Here is a 17,766-nt window from a genome sequence, read left to right as displayed (position 1 = left end):
CCACGCAGGAATAAGAGAGTTACCTATTGAAGCATTACCCCCACCTCCTCTCCGGTTCTGATAATTAGTTGTTGCGTCGAAATGTATTTCCTATCTCCTTCTCACACTAGGCACATGAAATCTTAGGTTGAGATTTTGTTTTAGGGGGATAGATTTGTAACACCCTTGGTGATACATTGTATAGTTTTTGCTAAAATACTGCATAAGCATTATACTTGAGAGTAAATGTGTGTGTTATAGAGTATAAATCAATATTCAGAACTTGAAACGTTCATTTGAAACAAGAAACGAATGTTATATTTCGTGTCATGGATTATCACTTAGGGTTCTAAATGAATTTTTATCAAACAGAAATGCTATGGAACGCATCAGCGGAATGTAGTAAAGTTGGTAGCCCGAACTTCATAGGCGATGATGAAATATGTGTGGTCGAGGACGAGGTTTGCTAGCTAGTATATCAAGTAGGTTAGAAATGGAATTCAACGTGAAACCGTTCGAGGTTTAGTCATTTCGTGTAAGTCTATAAATGGGTCGACGAAGCCATGTTCGGCAATTTTTGTAGAGCGATCGGCTTAAGAAGTGGCGAGATGTCATGGCTTAGGTCGATAGCCCTACATACCCCCTTGAGGATAGAATGGCTGGTTTGGTTTTCAGATCATCGAATTGGTCATGGTAGCAGCTTTAAAAAGTCTACACGACACGTCTTCCACTTTCGGGTGCGGTCACCGCCTCTGCTCGGCCTGGCACCTCTACTCTGGCCTACCTAGGGGTGCAACCACATCCACGCATGAGGCTCCCTGCGCTGCTGGCCATGGCCTCCTACCACCATGCTCTGGCACGGCTCACGCACGTCGCACGCGCCCAGTCGCCACTGCCCGCCTGTCGTCATAGTGCGCTGGCCATTCGGCCGTCACTGTCGCCCGGTCATCACCGTTGTTGCGTGCCTGGCTCGCAACTCACGTACACACGCACGCACTGGGGCCCGGTGGGCCTAGATGCTCTGCCCTTCCATCACGTCCGCCTGCGCCACTGCTCATCGTCGTGTCTGTTGGCATGTTTGGCTCGTCCGAACTGGTGTCGCCACTCGCCTGAGTACGCTCACGTGCACCGCCTACATGGCCGCTGTTGCCATTGACACTTCAGCTACACGCACGTGGCCTTGCCCAGCCTAACATTGCCATCCCATCCGTGCTTCACGCCATGCCACTCTGCAGTTTCCTAGACATGCCAGCCTCAGCGGCATAGTGTCGTGCCGCCCTCGCCTTACATGTCATGGAGCTATGGTCGTGCGTCGGAGTGCCAAACTTGTGCGCATGTCTGGAGGTTGCATTGATGTACAGTGTCATGCCTAACTCACCATGGGCAGTAGTATGATGTTGTGCGCCTATTTAAGCTTTCATCATCGCCGTCGTCACCATTAAGCTGAGTGTCGTTGCCCTCAAATTGGCCGTGTGTAGTCCATCCCTTTCCAATTCACCGTGTGCCCAAATAGCTAGAGTAGTTAGCTTCTGATTGGGGTCATTTCCATGGGCTTCCTTCATTTGGTGAGGTAATGGGGAGAGTGTTCCCCTCAGCGGTCCACCATGGCCGGTGAGATGAGTTCTCAGCCTAGGGCACTGCTCCTTGCTCTTTTGTTTCAATCGAGCACGGTTGTTGCCTCTCCTTGACTCATTTGCCTCACCCGTGCAGTGGCCCCACCAATGGTGTAGCAGGTCGCCGGGAACATCTTCTCTGCGGCCAGCATGAACCAGAACTACCTCGCGCGTGTGGCCAGCCAATTGCCATTCCTCGCAACTTCGCCCAGCCCGTCCATCACATCGTTGGTGAGGTCCTCTTGCTCCTAGAGTAGTTGGTTGACTCAATTAGGACCGAGGCTCGTCGAAGCGTGGGGGCGGCCGTCGACGAGCTAGCTTTGATGCCACTCCTGTGTCCAGCTCGGTTGGGTGCAATAGTTATTCAATTAGGGCTTCAAGGTGGTTACTTTGAGCCTACAGATGGTCACCGAGTAGTAGTAGAGGCGTTCGGTTAGGTGGTTTCGCCGGCGTTGGGCTACCGTGGCCAGACCCCACCGCGGCACGTGGCCACACCTACGTGGTGCGCCATTCTTGACGTTTGCTACCTCAATCTGTTGCACGTGACACGTAGAAGCTCATGGGGGTGCTGGTGTATGCCAGAGAGGTTTGTGCTCGCCGGCATTTGGCCGACGAGGCCGTGATCCTATTAGTCTGACTAGGGGCTTCGTAAAACATGAATTCGAATAGAAGTAGGGTCTTAGATGCAAACTCTATGACTTGGTGAAATAGTACTCGAGTGGGTTGTGCGAATAGGGTAGAGAACGAGGGCTTTTTCGCTAAAGAGCCAGCCACGCGCGACTCCATTGTGGGCCGCCTGAGTTGGGCCACGTCGTGCGGCGCTGAGTGGGCCACGCCAGTTGTTGCGCATGCGCGTGGGTGGGCAGCCGGGTGGGCCAAACCGTCGCTCGCGGGCCGTGCGGTGAATTCGTTTTTCAATTCTCTAGTAAATTACCAATGTTTATTCAATATAATTTCTAGCTGAACTTTGATAAATTATTGTAAATTATGTAGTTGTCCAAAAATAGTAAAACTAATTTTGTTAGGTTCACAAAAATACCACCTACTTGTTAGTGTAGTTAGATTACAGTTAGCTGTAACAATGGTAGGTTTATAAATTCAAACCAAAGAACTTAGTATTATGTAGATTAATAATTATAGGAATTTTATGGTAAATTGGTGATAGCTACAGCTATAAAAATTTTACAGTAGGCTCACTAGGTTATTATGTACTTGTTGTAGATTTTGTAGCCTTAGAGTGAGTTGATAAATAGAGTAGCTATTACCCTTACTTTATCATATATAGCGTAAATCAGCATTAGGAGTAAGAATACATGTAGTTGCTATAATAAGGTATACCATACTTCATACTTGCTATTGGAAACAATAGATAACTTAGTACCATAGTCGGTAGCACTAGCTTAGTAGTTAGACAGATGTACTTTATTTTAAGAGTTATTGTTGCTATATAACTAAGTATTGCATCATCATTTTATGCATGTAAATCACGAGTTGGTAGAGTTCATGCCCATCGATGAATAGGAGTATGACGAAGTCATTGAGGAGTACGAGGAGGAGATCCTCGTGCAGGAGGCAGCCTCAGAGCCTTTTGGTGCTGACCTTACTGACCCATCGCCTGCCCAAGGCAAGCCCTAGTGCATAACCCTTATTTTAAATGATCACTAAATATATATATGTTGTGCATTTACGTTACAGGCATTTTATGGAAACTACATGCATAAATATATCTACCTATGAGTCCTACTAGTATAGATCGAGTAGCCGCTATGCTCAGGATATCGGTAGCGTGAGTAACCTGCCGTTACTCATAAATAGGTGATAAATATGATCCCTCATGAGAAAATGGTGGAAAGGAAAATTTGTGACAGGGCAGAGATATAGTTTGGGTACTAGTGGGTGTAAGGGGTTGTGTCTTATGGCCAATGGGGCATAGCTTGATTACACTTTTTTCTTGTCTGGTCGGTTAAAGACTGGTTGTTGCAATGGACGAGAGGCAAGTCACAGATCTATTGTCCCGAGCACATACCTGGGTATGGGCGTAGGAAAGACTTGTTGCTCTCTTGTTGTGGATCCGGCTCTTTCTGGACTGACTGATGGGAGGCGGAGATGGTGGAGGTCCTTGCACCGCACTGAGTCTGGGACTTAGGAGTGGGGGCTTGAAGTCCAAGTTTAGACGAGGACCTGGACACCCAGGACAGGAGGGCGATGTGTTAGTCTTGCTTGTGCCTGGGGTACAAGCGGGGCATGTGTTTTTGGAACACCCAGCTGGACACATTGGTTCGCAAATCGCCGTCAAGTCGGTACGACTTGTCTTACCTCTAGCATCGTAGTAAGAACTGAAAGTTAAAAGGAGAAGAAATGGAACTGATTGCACAACTCTTGCTTGAAAGTAAAACATGTGCTTATATAGACTAGCTAGATAATAACTTAATACGACTGATAATAATAACATAAATAAGGATTCACTATTAGTATTGATTTCTACAAAAAGAAACCAGCAAACCATAAAGCTTCTCATATTCCTTGGAGTCGAGAAATTATTCTCACTAGTCGGATAAGTCTTGCGAGTACATTGTGTACTCAGTGTTTATTTACCCCTGTTGCAGGTGATGCTTGACAAGTATCATTGTGTGGAGGATTCTTCTGGTGGACTCAGACGGATCTTCGTTCTTATCGTTAGATGCTTCTTTTAAATTCCACTGTTTATTATTCCGCACTCTCACATTTGGTAATATAATAATGTACTTTTTAAGAACTTCTAATGTATGAAATGGACAAGTATTGTAATCGCTTTCATTATTGGATCCTTGGAAAAAATGTGGATCTTTCGGGTTCTCCCTCGGGGTGTGCCCGACGGATACCGCCCGCTGTAGCTTGCTTTCAGGGTGCTTAGTGTCTAATGGAAGGCGAGCACCTCCGTAACCGTGTTATTTCGAGCGGTTCTGCCACACTTGTCCACCGTCGGACCAGCGTCGTCGTCAGCCGCTGCTGGCTGCGCCTGGACCACATGTGGGACCACCATGCCGTCCCCGTGTCGAGCGCTGGCCTGCGCGTCCGCCACACTCTGCTTCGCCGCGAGCAGTGCCGACTCGAACGTGGCGTACGCGTCCACGAGCACGAGGAGGCCGTCGAGGACCTGGTCGTCGTCGGCGTCGGCGTCGTGGAGGGCCGCCGCGGCCCGCGGCGTGGCCAGTAGGTCGCCGAGCGCGGCCAAGACTGTGTCTAGGAGCACGAGGGGAGGAGGCTCCACCGGTGCCGCACCACACCCTGAGCGCGCGGACGGTGCCGTGGAGGCGCGCGAGCGCGGTGTGGCATGGCTGGCTCGCGGGCCGCGCGTGTGCTACCGTGGTCGGCGCCGCGGCTGCCTTCCTCGTCGGCGTCCAGGAGCGCGAGGCCGTGGCCGTGAGGATGGAGAGGGAGGGATTGAGTCGATGATGTGTGGGGCCCACATGTCACTGAGATGGAGATATCCGTGTCAAAACCACTCAACATCGGTCAAAACAGCCTTGCCCTCGCCTAGGTGTTAAAAGTGAACGGTTTTGACAGTTAGGGTACCGGTACTAGACGGTTTCGTAGTTGAGAGATAAAATTAGACCGACACAATAGTTGAGAGATAAAAAGTGGACTTAATCCTTCTTTTATTGCTTATTTTCTTTTCGGAGCCTTCTTCTTTTGAATGTATAGTAGGTTTCCAAGACTCTTCTTATCCGCAGACTGGTTGACCATGAGCTCGTGCTTGGATGCTCAATGATTATTTGGAATTATACAGCCCAATAATTGATACTAGCTCCAGCATTAACTTAACTTCTTCCAGGCATCAGCTCCTGCGCTTCATTGTGATGACCATATACAAACAAAGTGATTTGGACGTCACAGGGATCATTTCTTCTTATCATAATGATGCGCATCCTTTTAGCTGATGACGGCAACACTTAACTGCCACCTGAAACTAACATAAACCAAGAAACTTTGAAAGAGAACATACAATACAATGGATATGTTATGTAAAATAGATAAAAGTACAGATTCATGCATGTCAGCATATACATAATATTAAGGTTGGAAGAACTTCTTCACATTTTTTTAGAGGATGGCATTTATATCAGGTAAGGTCGGCATAGCTTTTGCTGTTCCTGATTGTACGGTTCCGGGGCCCAAAAATATTTGCAACTTTTGACGAAGATAAGCGAGCCAAAGATTATGGTCAAAGATTAGGTGAAGAAGATGCTCTCATGCTTCCCTTGTGCGCCTCTAGCTCTCTCCCTGAGCAAACTGAAGAAGCTCTGTCTGTAGAAGAAGCCGAGCTTAATCCGCATGCAAACCTCCGTAAATCTTGCATCAAGGCTATGAATGTTAGCTCCCCGTTATGTATGTGACTGTCAGTAAATTGCATGCCACGGCATGATAAAATCAGGTTAAACCCTTGTTTAGCTGGTAAAATAAGATACAAGTAGCATTTAGGACAATATATAGCTTACCCGTCAGTATCTTGTATACGTGTTCAGTTTGTGCACGGAGCAGTTGTCTTTCTCATCAGTAGCAAATTAAAATAACTCAGCCGTGATTCTGAATCATAGTGTAACTTTCAGACAACAACCAACGCAATGGAATCATAGTATAGCTACAACTCGCCGTGATTCTTCTGGCTTATATAGTGAACTTTTTCCACAGGTATCTGAGGTCGCAACATACACAATGGATGCCCAGGTTAGGGACCCAAACCGCCTGAGGAGTCAGTCAGAAACCATGGCCTCCAGCTCCAAGAAGAGGGCCAAATTAACCAATGCGGGCACCAAACGGCGGCAGTCACTTCACCCGAGCTGCGGAGTGAAATGGTTTATTTCCTTTGCCGAAAGAACATAGAAAGCGAAAGACTGCACGCGACAAAGTGTTTTTTTTTCCTTTTCCTTTCTGTGCTATCGATTATCGTTGTAGTATACTCTGAAGATAGTGACAGGAATGTATTATACAGAACAATCGAACATCATCTTAAAAAACATGTATCGTAGAGAAAGAGAAGAAATTCTGATGACAAAAGCAAGCATGCGCGCCCATGGAAACTGATTCGCGGTTGATGCGCGCCAATTAGATTTGGAACGTGCATGATGATGTCAATCAAAGAAAGGCCCGGGATCACTATTTAATCACCCTATTAATTATTACTCCTACGCGCCAAATTTATTTGACAACCTCACAAAGGTTGCGCTATCAGGTTTCAGGTATTTTTCAGGTTCATGCACATGTTGCTCAGAACATAAACTTATTAGTGGATTTGGGCGAGCGCTGAGCTCAAGCGGATGTGGAATCTCGCTGCCCGATTGGCCGCTCTTGTTTAAGCCCAGCCCGGCCGGATTAACCCTTTGCCTTAAAGGTGCTGCTGTCAAGGTGCGTTGACCTAATTTCCTCCACTAAAGTTGCGTTAGGAGGATCGATCGATGGCTACAGCTTTTTGTTATGTGATATATGTGATGTCTTGGTCGGCCGGCCGGATCCTCTTGGCCACCCATCCATTCCACGTAGGATTGATTGACGGCTTCTGTTGTCTCGTCCGGGGTAAGGACCTGGTGAGGGCCCCATGTGTGTTTTTGTTGACGAGAGGAGGAGCCGAGAGCATCATCCTTCTGCTTCCAAGTCAACTTAACACAGGGAGTGGAAGGTGTGGTTCCGGTCGACCATATATGCTTTTTTTTTTAATTGGAATTGGAAAACTGTGCGGAAGCGCAAGCTGCTTCCCTTGCCTATAGCTCTGCAACAGGGGCCTATCTGTGATTTGTGTTTCCTCTTTAGTCATACTCTCCCTTTGTTCCAAATTATATTGGTTGCAGCTACCTGCCAAGTGTAGTAGCGCTGGAGCCGGTCCAGCGATCTGTCATGGCCCATATGGTAGCTGCCTTTGCCTACCCTAGGCGGCCAGGCCCATCTCCTCGACCGGTGGATCCTCCCGACGACGCAAGAAATTGCGGCCATCATCCTTGGGCCGCTTCGCTGCGACACGCAAGGGCCCTCTCGACACGCTGCCATGCCAGCCCATCCGCCCAAGTGTGCCGCGGTTTCAGGAGGCTTTCAGGGCGCTGTGAAACTGTGACCCTGATCCGTCGTGCGGTGCAATGCAGTGTGCAGATGCTGCTGTTTCGCGATTTCGATGGACAGACACATACTAGTACTCACTGTGCCTGCCGTGGAGTGAATCGATCACGGGGTATCCTCGCTTTTTAGGGCCCCTGCCTACCCCGGCACCGGCAATGGGTATGCATCTTGTTAGATTGATCTCCTGATCAATAAGCTCAACGGTTTATTGGACCTTGGTCTCGCGCCCTGATGGGGGGCGCCCAACCCTACATGGTTGGTGGGCCCCCGTCGCACTGCGCTATAAAAAGAGGTGGGGGCCGACGGCTCAAAACACGAGGTTCGCCGTGAGCCGCAAACCCCACCGATAAACCCTAATTCCGATCTAAGAGGGCGCGCAGCCAGCGACGGAAAGCTCCGCTGATCCTCGCCGTCGTCACTGCTAAGCCGACCGCACTGCATCGACGTCCGTGCAACCTCTACTTCACCCGTCGCTGCCCGTGTGCTGCCTCCATCACCGAACCAGCGATGGCCAGCACAACCGCGACATCATCTGGAGGCTCAGGTTCATCACCAACCCCTCTCTCCCCTATCTCCCTCTCGGTGTAGTGTTCTAGGTCTAAATGTGCATGTGTTTCATGGATCTATGAGTTCATCCGCCTAGATCTACCCTAGTCGATCCACAAAATATTAACAATGGTACCAGAGCCTACTAGCACGTAGATCTAGAACAGGTACCGATTAGAAAAGAAAAAGACGAAGAGATCCAATGCGGATCTAAGCAGAAAAGGGTCGGCCGACGTGCGGTTGAACCCCAAACTCGATCCGTCGGATCTGAGAAAAGATATGGTTCGGATGAACCCTAAACCTAATGAGGTTAAAGAAAAACCCGAAGGTGATTCGGGGAAAAGAAAACAGTTTAGTTCCCCAATCCTAATCCCTAACTCTAATCGAGAAATCGTGCAAAATCGGGATAAAAGAAACCGGAAAAGAATGAAAAGGATCCCGATCTCGGATCGAATGAGAAAGAACCCTAACCCTAGAAATGAAACCCTAACCCTAGATCGGGTTTTGGGGAAGGAAAAAGATGGAGAGGGGAACCTACCCGGTCCTCCCGACACCGCCGTCGCGTGGAAAGTCACCACCGTGCGGGCGGTGATCACCGCCGCCATGGTTGGCGAGCGGACAGAGGCCCGGCTCGGCCGTGGCTCAGGACAGCGGTCCAAAGCCGCTCGACGGCGGCGCGCTCTGCCATGGGCGAGCGCGCGCACCGGCGAGGGGCTTGGCACCGGTGTCGTCCTCCTTTCTTCTCCGGTGACGAGGTGGCCGCGCGCTCCCTTCGTTTTCGCTATCGACGCCGTGGGAGAGGAGAGGAGAAAGAGGAAATGAACCTAGGGTTCAGGGAGAGGGGCCGGCCGGGGGGTTTTGTTCGGGCGAAACGGCCGGACAGCCGTCCGATCCGATCCAGCGATCAGGATTCGCCGGACCGGCTTTAGGCCCAGGCGGGCAAACGAAATCCCGGCCCAGGCCCAGGTTGCGGCCTGGGCGCGGGGGAGAGAGCACCGCGCGGCTGGGCGCCGGGTGCGCTGGAGCGCGCGGATGGGCCGCGGCTGCTGGGCCGGTTTCGCTGGCGCGCGCGCGCGCGTGAGCAGGCCGTGGGCCGCGCGTGTGCTGGCTGGGCCGAAATGGTCAAATGAATAGAAAAGTCACAGTTTTTGTTTTTCTTATTTTCCAGAAAACTGTTTGATCAATTTGAATTGATTTTTTCATGATAATTTTCTGTACAAAATTTATCCAACGATATTTTTTGTTCAGTAAATAGTAAATTTGCTTCTGGAAAATAGGAAAAAGATTATTAAATGCTAAAGTTTCCGCTGCGTATTTAAAGATGTGATTTTCATTATTAAATTCGAATCAACGAGAGAATTTGATTTTGAAAAATGGATATGTTTTAAATTGATTATAATATTGTTGTTATTCTGACCAACGTTGATTAATGGCAATATTATAATGTTTTGTTATACATTAATTCTATTTCTGCCCAACGGTGATGTAAAATTAGTGTATAAAATAATTGTATGTTTTAATTTTGACCAACGTTAAACTAAGGCATGCAATTATTGTTGTTATTTCTGTTCTCACCCTATTTGAATTATGTTTTCAGGAGGATACAACTTGATGAGTTGTATCAAAGAAATCCCCACTCTAAAAGGTGATAACTATATTGAGTGGAAGAAAAAGATAGACCTGGCCTTTATCCTCGCTGAGGTGGACTGGGTTGTCACCACACCGTGCCCTAAAGAACCTGTGACACCGGTGAGGGAGACAGATGAGACTGATGCTGCATGGCAGAACAGAGAGCGGGATTTTGCTCCCGTAAAGATGTCCTATGACCTTGAGCATAGGAAATGGGTCACTGCCAACAAGAAGTGTCTGGCAGTGATAAAGAACACAATTGAGCCTGCTATTGTGGGCTCAATTCCAGACTGTGACACGGTCACAGAGTACCTAGACAGAATAAAGAGTCAGTTCACTGGCTCTTCAAAGACATATGCAACCCAGCTGATCAAGCAGCTGGTTACAGAAAGGTACTCTGGTGGCGGCAGTGGCATTAGAGAACACATACTGAGAATGAGCAATCTGGCATCTAAGCTCAAACCAATGGATTTGGCACTCAAGGATGAGTTTCTTATTCATTTGATTTTTGCTTCTTTGCCCAAAGAATTTGACACCTTTGTTGTTAATTACAACATACAGCCTGAAAAATGGGATTTAGAAAAGCTCATTGCCATGTATGTGCAGGAGGAGGAAAGAATAAAAGTTTCACAAGGTGGTTCTGTCAACTACCTAAAAGATAAGAAAAAGAACTATAATAACAGTTCTTCCTCCAAATCATCTGGAAAAGGTCCCATGCAACAGTCTCAGAACCAGCAATTCCCAGTGGCTAAAGACCAGTGTCTACACTGCAAGAAGACGGGACATTATAAAAAGAATTGTCCTGATTTCTTAAAGATGATAATGAAGAATAAAGGTGAGAACATTATTACGTTCGTAAATAAATCCTTGTATGTAAAGTTTTCAAAATCTACTTGGTGGATTGATTCAGGTGCAACTATTCATGTTGCTAATTCATTACAGGGATTCCGTTCGATGAGAACTTTGCAAAGAAGCGAAAGTTTCATTAAAGTCGCAAATGGAGAACAAGTAGATGTTGAGGCCGTTGGTGATCTTCCGTTAGAGCTTGCTGATGGCTTCATAATTATTCTTAGAGATGTTCTTTATGTACCTTCTTTGCAAAGAAATTTGATTAGTGTATCAAAGTTGGACCATGGTTATGATTGCCATTTTGGAAATGGCAAATGTCAGATATTGTTTAATAATAAATGTATTGGTCTGGCCTTCCGACAAGACGAGCTTTATTTGTTATCACTTCGTAAAAATGTTAATTCCGTATGTGATGTGAATGAAAATGTATCCTCATCGAACAATGGAAACAGAAAATAAAAGAGAGCTCAAGATGCGTTGTCGAAATTATGGCACTGTCGTTTAGGCCATATTTCGAGGGGGAGAATAGAAAGACTAGTTAAGAATGATATTCTTCCTCCATTAGAGCTCTCAGAGTTAGAACAATGTAGAGATTGCATAAAAGGAAAGTATGTAAAGAAAATTAAGAAAGATGCCAAACGAAGCGCAGGAATTCTACAGATTATTCACACAGACATATGTGGTCCTTTTCCTGTGAAAAGTGTGGATGGTTATGATTCATTTATAACATTCACAGACGATTACTCTCGTTTTGGCTACATTTATCTAATTAAAGAAAGAACAGAAGTGTTGGATAAATTTAAAATATTTAAAGCAGAAGTTGAAAATCAGCATGATTTAAAGATTAAGATAGTCAGGTCTGACCGTGGAGGAGAGTACTACGATCGGCATACCCCATATGGACAAGTTCCTGGACCTTTTGCAAGGTTTTTACAGGAGAATGGTATAGTCGCCCAGTATTCAACACTGGGCGAACCTCAGCAGAATGGAGTAGCTGAAAGCCGTAACCGTACCCTAATGGATATGGTGCGTAGTATGATAAGTTACTCCACTTTACCCACGAGTCTATGGATGGAGGCGTTAAAAACCGCTATTCATATTCTCAATAGAGTACCAAGTAAGTCGGTGCCCAAAACACCGTATTAGTTGTGGACAGGAAGAGTACCCTCACTTAACCACTTGCGTGTGTGGGGGAGCCCTGCTGAGGCTAAAGTTTTTAACCCAAACATTGGGAAGCTAGATCCCAAAACAGTGAGTTGCCATTTCATTGGCTACCCAGAAAAGTCAAAAGGTTTTCGTTTCTACTGTCCTAACAGACATACAAAGTTTGTGGAAACGAGACACGCTGTCTTCCTAGAGGATGAAATGATTAGGGGGAGCATGGTAGCTCGAGAAATTGACCTTGAAGAGAAGCGGGTGTATGCACCCACTCCGATCATTCATGAGCCATTTTTCTCACTACCTGCTGTTGCTGCACCAACAGTACAAGACACTGTGGTGCCAGCACCTATTGTTATCCCGCCTGTGACAACAATGAATGATGATGAGGAACCTGTGCCTCAGGATCCTATAGAACCTATTGCCACATATGAAGGGGAGCAACAACAGCCTCAAACAGAAAATGTGCCAATTGAGGAGGCCCCTAGAAGGTCTCAAAGAGTTAGAAAATCAGCTATTCCTGCTGATTATGAAGTGTACAACACTGAAGAATTTCAAATGGAGGATGATCCCACCTCATTTGAAGAAGCCATGAAAAGTGATCATTCATCAAAGTGGCTTGAGGCCATGGAAGATGAGATGAGATCAATGAATGCAAATAAAGTTTGGGATTTAGAAATAATTCCTAAAGGAGCCAAAACAGTAGGCTGTAAATGGGTCTACAAAATAAAACTTGACTCTCAAGGGAATATAGAGAGATATAAAGCCCGACTTGTGGCAAAAGGCTTTACATAAAGAGAAGGGATTGATTACAACGAGACCTTTTCTCCAGTCTCATGTAAGGATTCTTTCATAATCATAATGGCATTAGTGGCACATTACGATTTGGAATTACATCAGATGGATGTAAAAACGGCATTTCTCAACGGAGACTTAGATGAAAATGTTTACATGGCACAACCGAAAGGTTTTGTCATAGAAGGAAAAGAACGTTTGGGATGCCGCCTAAAGAAATCTATTTATGGATTAAAACAAGCTTCAAGACAGTGGTACTTGAAGTTTGATCAGACAATAAAGAATTTTGGGTTTAAAGATAATGTTGAGGACAATTGTGTCTACGTAAAGTTTAAGAATGGGAAGTTTATCTTCCTTGTCCTGTATGTGGATGATATCTTACTTGCTAGTAGTGATGTTAGTCTACTACTGGAAACAAAGAAGTTTTTATCCTCAAAGTTTGATATGAAAGATCTTGGTGAAGCTTCATTTGTTCTAGGGATCGAGATTCACCGAGATAGAAGTAAAGGGGTATTAGGACTGTCACAAAAGGCATACATAGAAAAAGTCTTAAAGAAATTCAGTATGCACAAATGTAGTCCCTCACCTGCTCCTATAGTCAAGGGCGACAGATATGGGGATTTTTAATGCCCCAGGAACCAATATGAGATCGATCAAATGAAAGTGGTTCCATATGCTTCAGCTGTCGGAAGCTTGCAATATGCTCAAGTGTGTACGCGCCCTGACTTGGCATTTGTTACCGGGTTACTTGGCAGATTCCAGAGCAATCCTGGAATAGAACATTGGAAATTAGTAAAGAAAGTCTTGCGTTATTTGCAAGGAACGAAAGGCCTCATGATGACGTATAGAAGATCTGATTCACTCCATATAGTGGGATATTCAGATTCTGATTATGCGGGAGATAATAGAAAATCCACGTCTGGATATGTGTTTACTCTCGCAGGGGGAGCTATTTCATGGAAAAGCTCAAAGCAAACCGTCACTACATCGTCCATAATGTATGCCGAGTTTGTAGCATGTTATGAGGCAACGGGGCAGGTGAACTGGCTAAAGAAGTTCATACCCGGTTTGAAGGTGGTTGACGACATCAATAGACCACTGAAGTTATACTGCGATAATAATCCAGCAGTACAGTATGCTCACAACAATAGGTCAAGTGGTGCTGCCAAACACATTGACATAAAGTATTATGTTGTGAAGGATAAAGTCCGGGATCAAATGATAAGTCTTGAGCATATAAGTACCGAGAAGATGCTCGCGGATCCGCTTACAAAAGGCTTACCACCCAACGTGTTCAGAGAACATGTAGCCGGCATGGGTTTAAGGGAAAGCCTATGATTCCTGGACTATAAAGGGCCCAAAAGTTAAAGTAACTATTTCAGATCAGAGACGTGCATTGTAGCTGTTAAATCTATCGGCGATTGACCGTGACGATGAGACATGCTCTATGCATCATCTGTGAAGAAATGAGTAAGGATAAAAGGATTGAAGTTTAAAGTTTAAAGATAAAAGTAATAGTGAGATCAAGGGGGAGAATGTTAGATTGATCTCCTGACCAATAAGCCCAACGGTCTATTGGGCCTTGGTCTCGCGCCCTGATCGGGGGCGCCCAACCCTACATGGTTGGTGGGCCCCCGTCGCACTGCGCTATAAAAAGAGGTGGGGGCCGGCGGCTCAAAACACGAGGTTCGCCGTGAGCCGCAAACCCCACCGATAAACCCTAATTCCGATCTAAGAGGGCGCACAGCCAGCGACGGGAAGCTCCGCTGATCCTCGCCGTCGTCACTGCTAAGCCCGACCGCACTGCATCGACGTCCGTGCAACCTCTACTTCACCCGTCGCTGCCCGTGTGCTGCCTCCATCACCGAACCAGCGATGGCCAGCACAACCGCGACATCATCTGGAGGCTCAGGTTCATCACCAACCCCTCTCTCCCCTATCTCCCTCTCGATGTAGTGTTCTAGGTCTAAATGTGCATGTGTTTCATGGATCTATGAGTTCATCCGCCTAGATCTACCCTAATCGATCCACATAATATTAACACATCTGCCTCCTGATTGGACGGGCCCTTGGCCTTTCTTTCATGTGTCACGAGAGGATTCATCACTCACTCATGCCAATCCCATCGTTTCAATTGTCCTCCCAACAAAAACAAACTTGGCTACCTGCTGGGTTTTCCCTCCTCCCTAATCATAGAGAATTACTACAGAGTGAGTAGTACTATACATGTGCCCCGAGGTGTTGGTCATGGAAACGTTTATTTAGGGGGGGGGGGGGGGGGGGGGGAGAGAGTTGGAGTGTCATGTGGTTCTGGTGGAGCACACTCAGTTTCGGTACTCGTGGCCGTGGACAACCTGTGTAGTTTTGCAGTGCACAAGGACAAGTTGTCAAGATCGAGAGCTGTTCAAGTTCAGCACAGCCTAGCGATGCCCGCCGGCCGGCCGGTCACTGTCCTCGGTCTCAGCTCTGAACCCTGAAGCACGGCATCTGCATGCAGCTGGGTGCTGGGTGCATTGCATTTGCATAGTGAATGCTTTCCTGACCTGTGACGCGTACTACCACGTACGGGGGGGGGGGGGGGGGGGGGGGGGGTCCGGGTTTCCCTGCGAGAAAAAATCTGTGCATTCACGAGATGCCAGTGCCCGAGCCCGGCGCCGACGCTGCTTGCTTGCTCAGCATAGGACGGACGGTACGCGGCCATGCACACCAGATCGATCGGTGGATCCATCCGATCAGACGTCCGGAACTTGACCAGGCAACTCGATGATGCAAACTGGCCCTCCCTCAAAACAGATGACTGAACTCAACACAACGGCATGTGAAACATACTACTCCTACTCCTCAAACGCTCAGCAGGCGAACAAGTCCACTGAGCGGGTGCCGGACGACAAACAGTGCATGTCCCAGACAGCCGCGCCGAACACGGAGCAGCGCACGCCGCCGCCGGCCGCGAACTTGGCGTCGGCTGAGCGTCGCCTCAAACGCTTCGTGGACAAAATCAAGAAACCACGGCCGCCACCACTGCTGCAACTTCCCTCACCAGAGCAGCCCGAGGCTACCCATGGCCAAAGATCCCGACGCGTAGCAGGCACATTGCAGCACAAAGCCTTTTGCACATCGACCCTGCGTCAAAAAGGGAAGAATTCCTTGTGATGAAGCGGCTCGGGGACACTAAAGGACAGGCGGATAGCGCGTCCACGGCGAGGCCGACATACGATGAAATCTTTGGCGGCAACCCTGACCATATGCAGGCACTACGGGAGCTATTCCCACCGGAGGGCGCCGTCGGTGCACGCAGGAGGCACCGCCGGCAGACCGCGAGGGCATAACTTGCCCCGGGTTTTCGCCAAGCACCTTGGTTGCCTTCTAGAGCTAGCAATAGGCTAAGCGTCGTGACATGTCGCGTGTCGGGGAGACAATGAGCTTTATTGAAAATCTTTAAATCATCCCTGTTGTAATCAAACTATTCTCTCTTGATTAAAAAACGTGCATAAAACTACTACTACTCCTACTCCTATGTGTGCTGTGGATTTGCAGCCTGTTCGACTGGGACTGAAACGATCGTATACGATTGTGGATTATTACTGCTGGCTGATTTAATGTGAGAAAAAATATTGTTCTGTTCTAACTGAAAATTTAGAACGTTTACGACCAAACCAACATGACGTTGGTTTGGCCAAGAAAAACTTTTACATCTACGGAGTACGGCCGAGCCCGCCAGACAGGGTTTGGGAACCGGGAGGCCGCACAGCCCGCAGCGCATCGCGCGGCACCACCGGCTAGTACGCAACAAGCACGTCACGCCATGGGTTGCCGGCTTGATCAGTCAGTGCCCTAATGCTATTTTATGCGCGTCGTCTCGTCCCGGCACAGGCAGCGACGACGATTATTCTGCACGGGTCTTGAGGGCCGTCAACAGAATCTACATCGACGACATCTCTACCTGAAAGCTGAGAGTTAAAAAAAGAGTCACCATATCTTTTATACAATTTCAACACAATTTTTTTTATCTTAAGATTAAGATCCAACAACCTTCATTTTTCTTCTACCTCTAGCCTTCTTCTATCTTAAGATAATCATTAGATCATAGATCCATATATTACAAATCACATATTATAGAAAACAATTTTTTTCTATGCAAGGACAAATACAGAGGACTTGTTCCCTGCCCGTTCGTGAATAAGAAATACACGTGTGCTGGACTGCTGGTGCACTGCTGCGTCGCAAATACAGGTGTGCTGCCCGTTCGCGTCGCGTCATGGGTCCCCTGGACGATGCTGGTGCACTGCTGCGCAATAAGAAAGCGCACTACTGGACGCAGATCTAACTACGCAGATAAACCGAGGTAATAATGTAGTGACTAAAATTTATATGTTTTTTTATGATAAAACATACGTATAGCATTTTACAAAAAGAACGGCAGCAGCAAGTACGCATCTTGCTGTCAGGCCAGCAGAGATACGCACGACACTCCTAGTGCTCGCTCTTTCAACTCGTACTAATTCTAATCCCACTGTCCGACCTCGACACGTCACATTCGATTAAAAATTATAATTGATGTACTACTAGCATTGCACCCCGTGGTTTCATTAATATACTCTTGTTATATCATCGTCACATCGCATCCATCCATCACCATTTCATATCATTCTACAGTTTTTATTAATGGAAAAAGACAGATCAATAATCTATTGAAGTTTCGTGAGAGTTTAACGAGCATCAAACAAGCTGGCATGATATGATATAAACGGAGAGAGATGATAAAAATTTAATGGGATGAAATAAATTTATGAGAATGAAACTTGTTTGCATGGTTTTTAACGACAGAAAGCCCTAGAAATAGGGACATGAAACCCCCACTAAGACTAATATAATAGTTACACTCCTCTATTTTATAAAAAAAAACAAATTGTAAAATTTTGTTTCGAGGAGTCATTGAATCCCAAAAATATCTACTATTAAGTTTATATAAAATAATACCAAGATTTGTATCTCTAGATATGTTTATTACGAAATATATTTGGTTGAATTTGAAATTGATTTACAATCTTTTTTGAAATGAAGGGAGTGGTACGTTGTTTACTAGACATGCATTACATATATACATTAA

Source organism: Miscanthus floridulus, chromosome 6 (genome assembly GCF_019320115.1).
Source record: "Miscanthus floridulus cultivar M001 chromosome 6, ASM1932011v1, whole genome shotgun sequence".
Lineage (NCBI taxonomy): Eukaryota > Viridiplantae > Streptophyta > Magnoliopsida > Poales > Poaceae > Miscanthus > Miscanthus floridulus.
The sequence above is the reverse complement of the archived record's forward strand: the minus strand, read 5'-3'. Positions refer to the sequence as shown.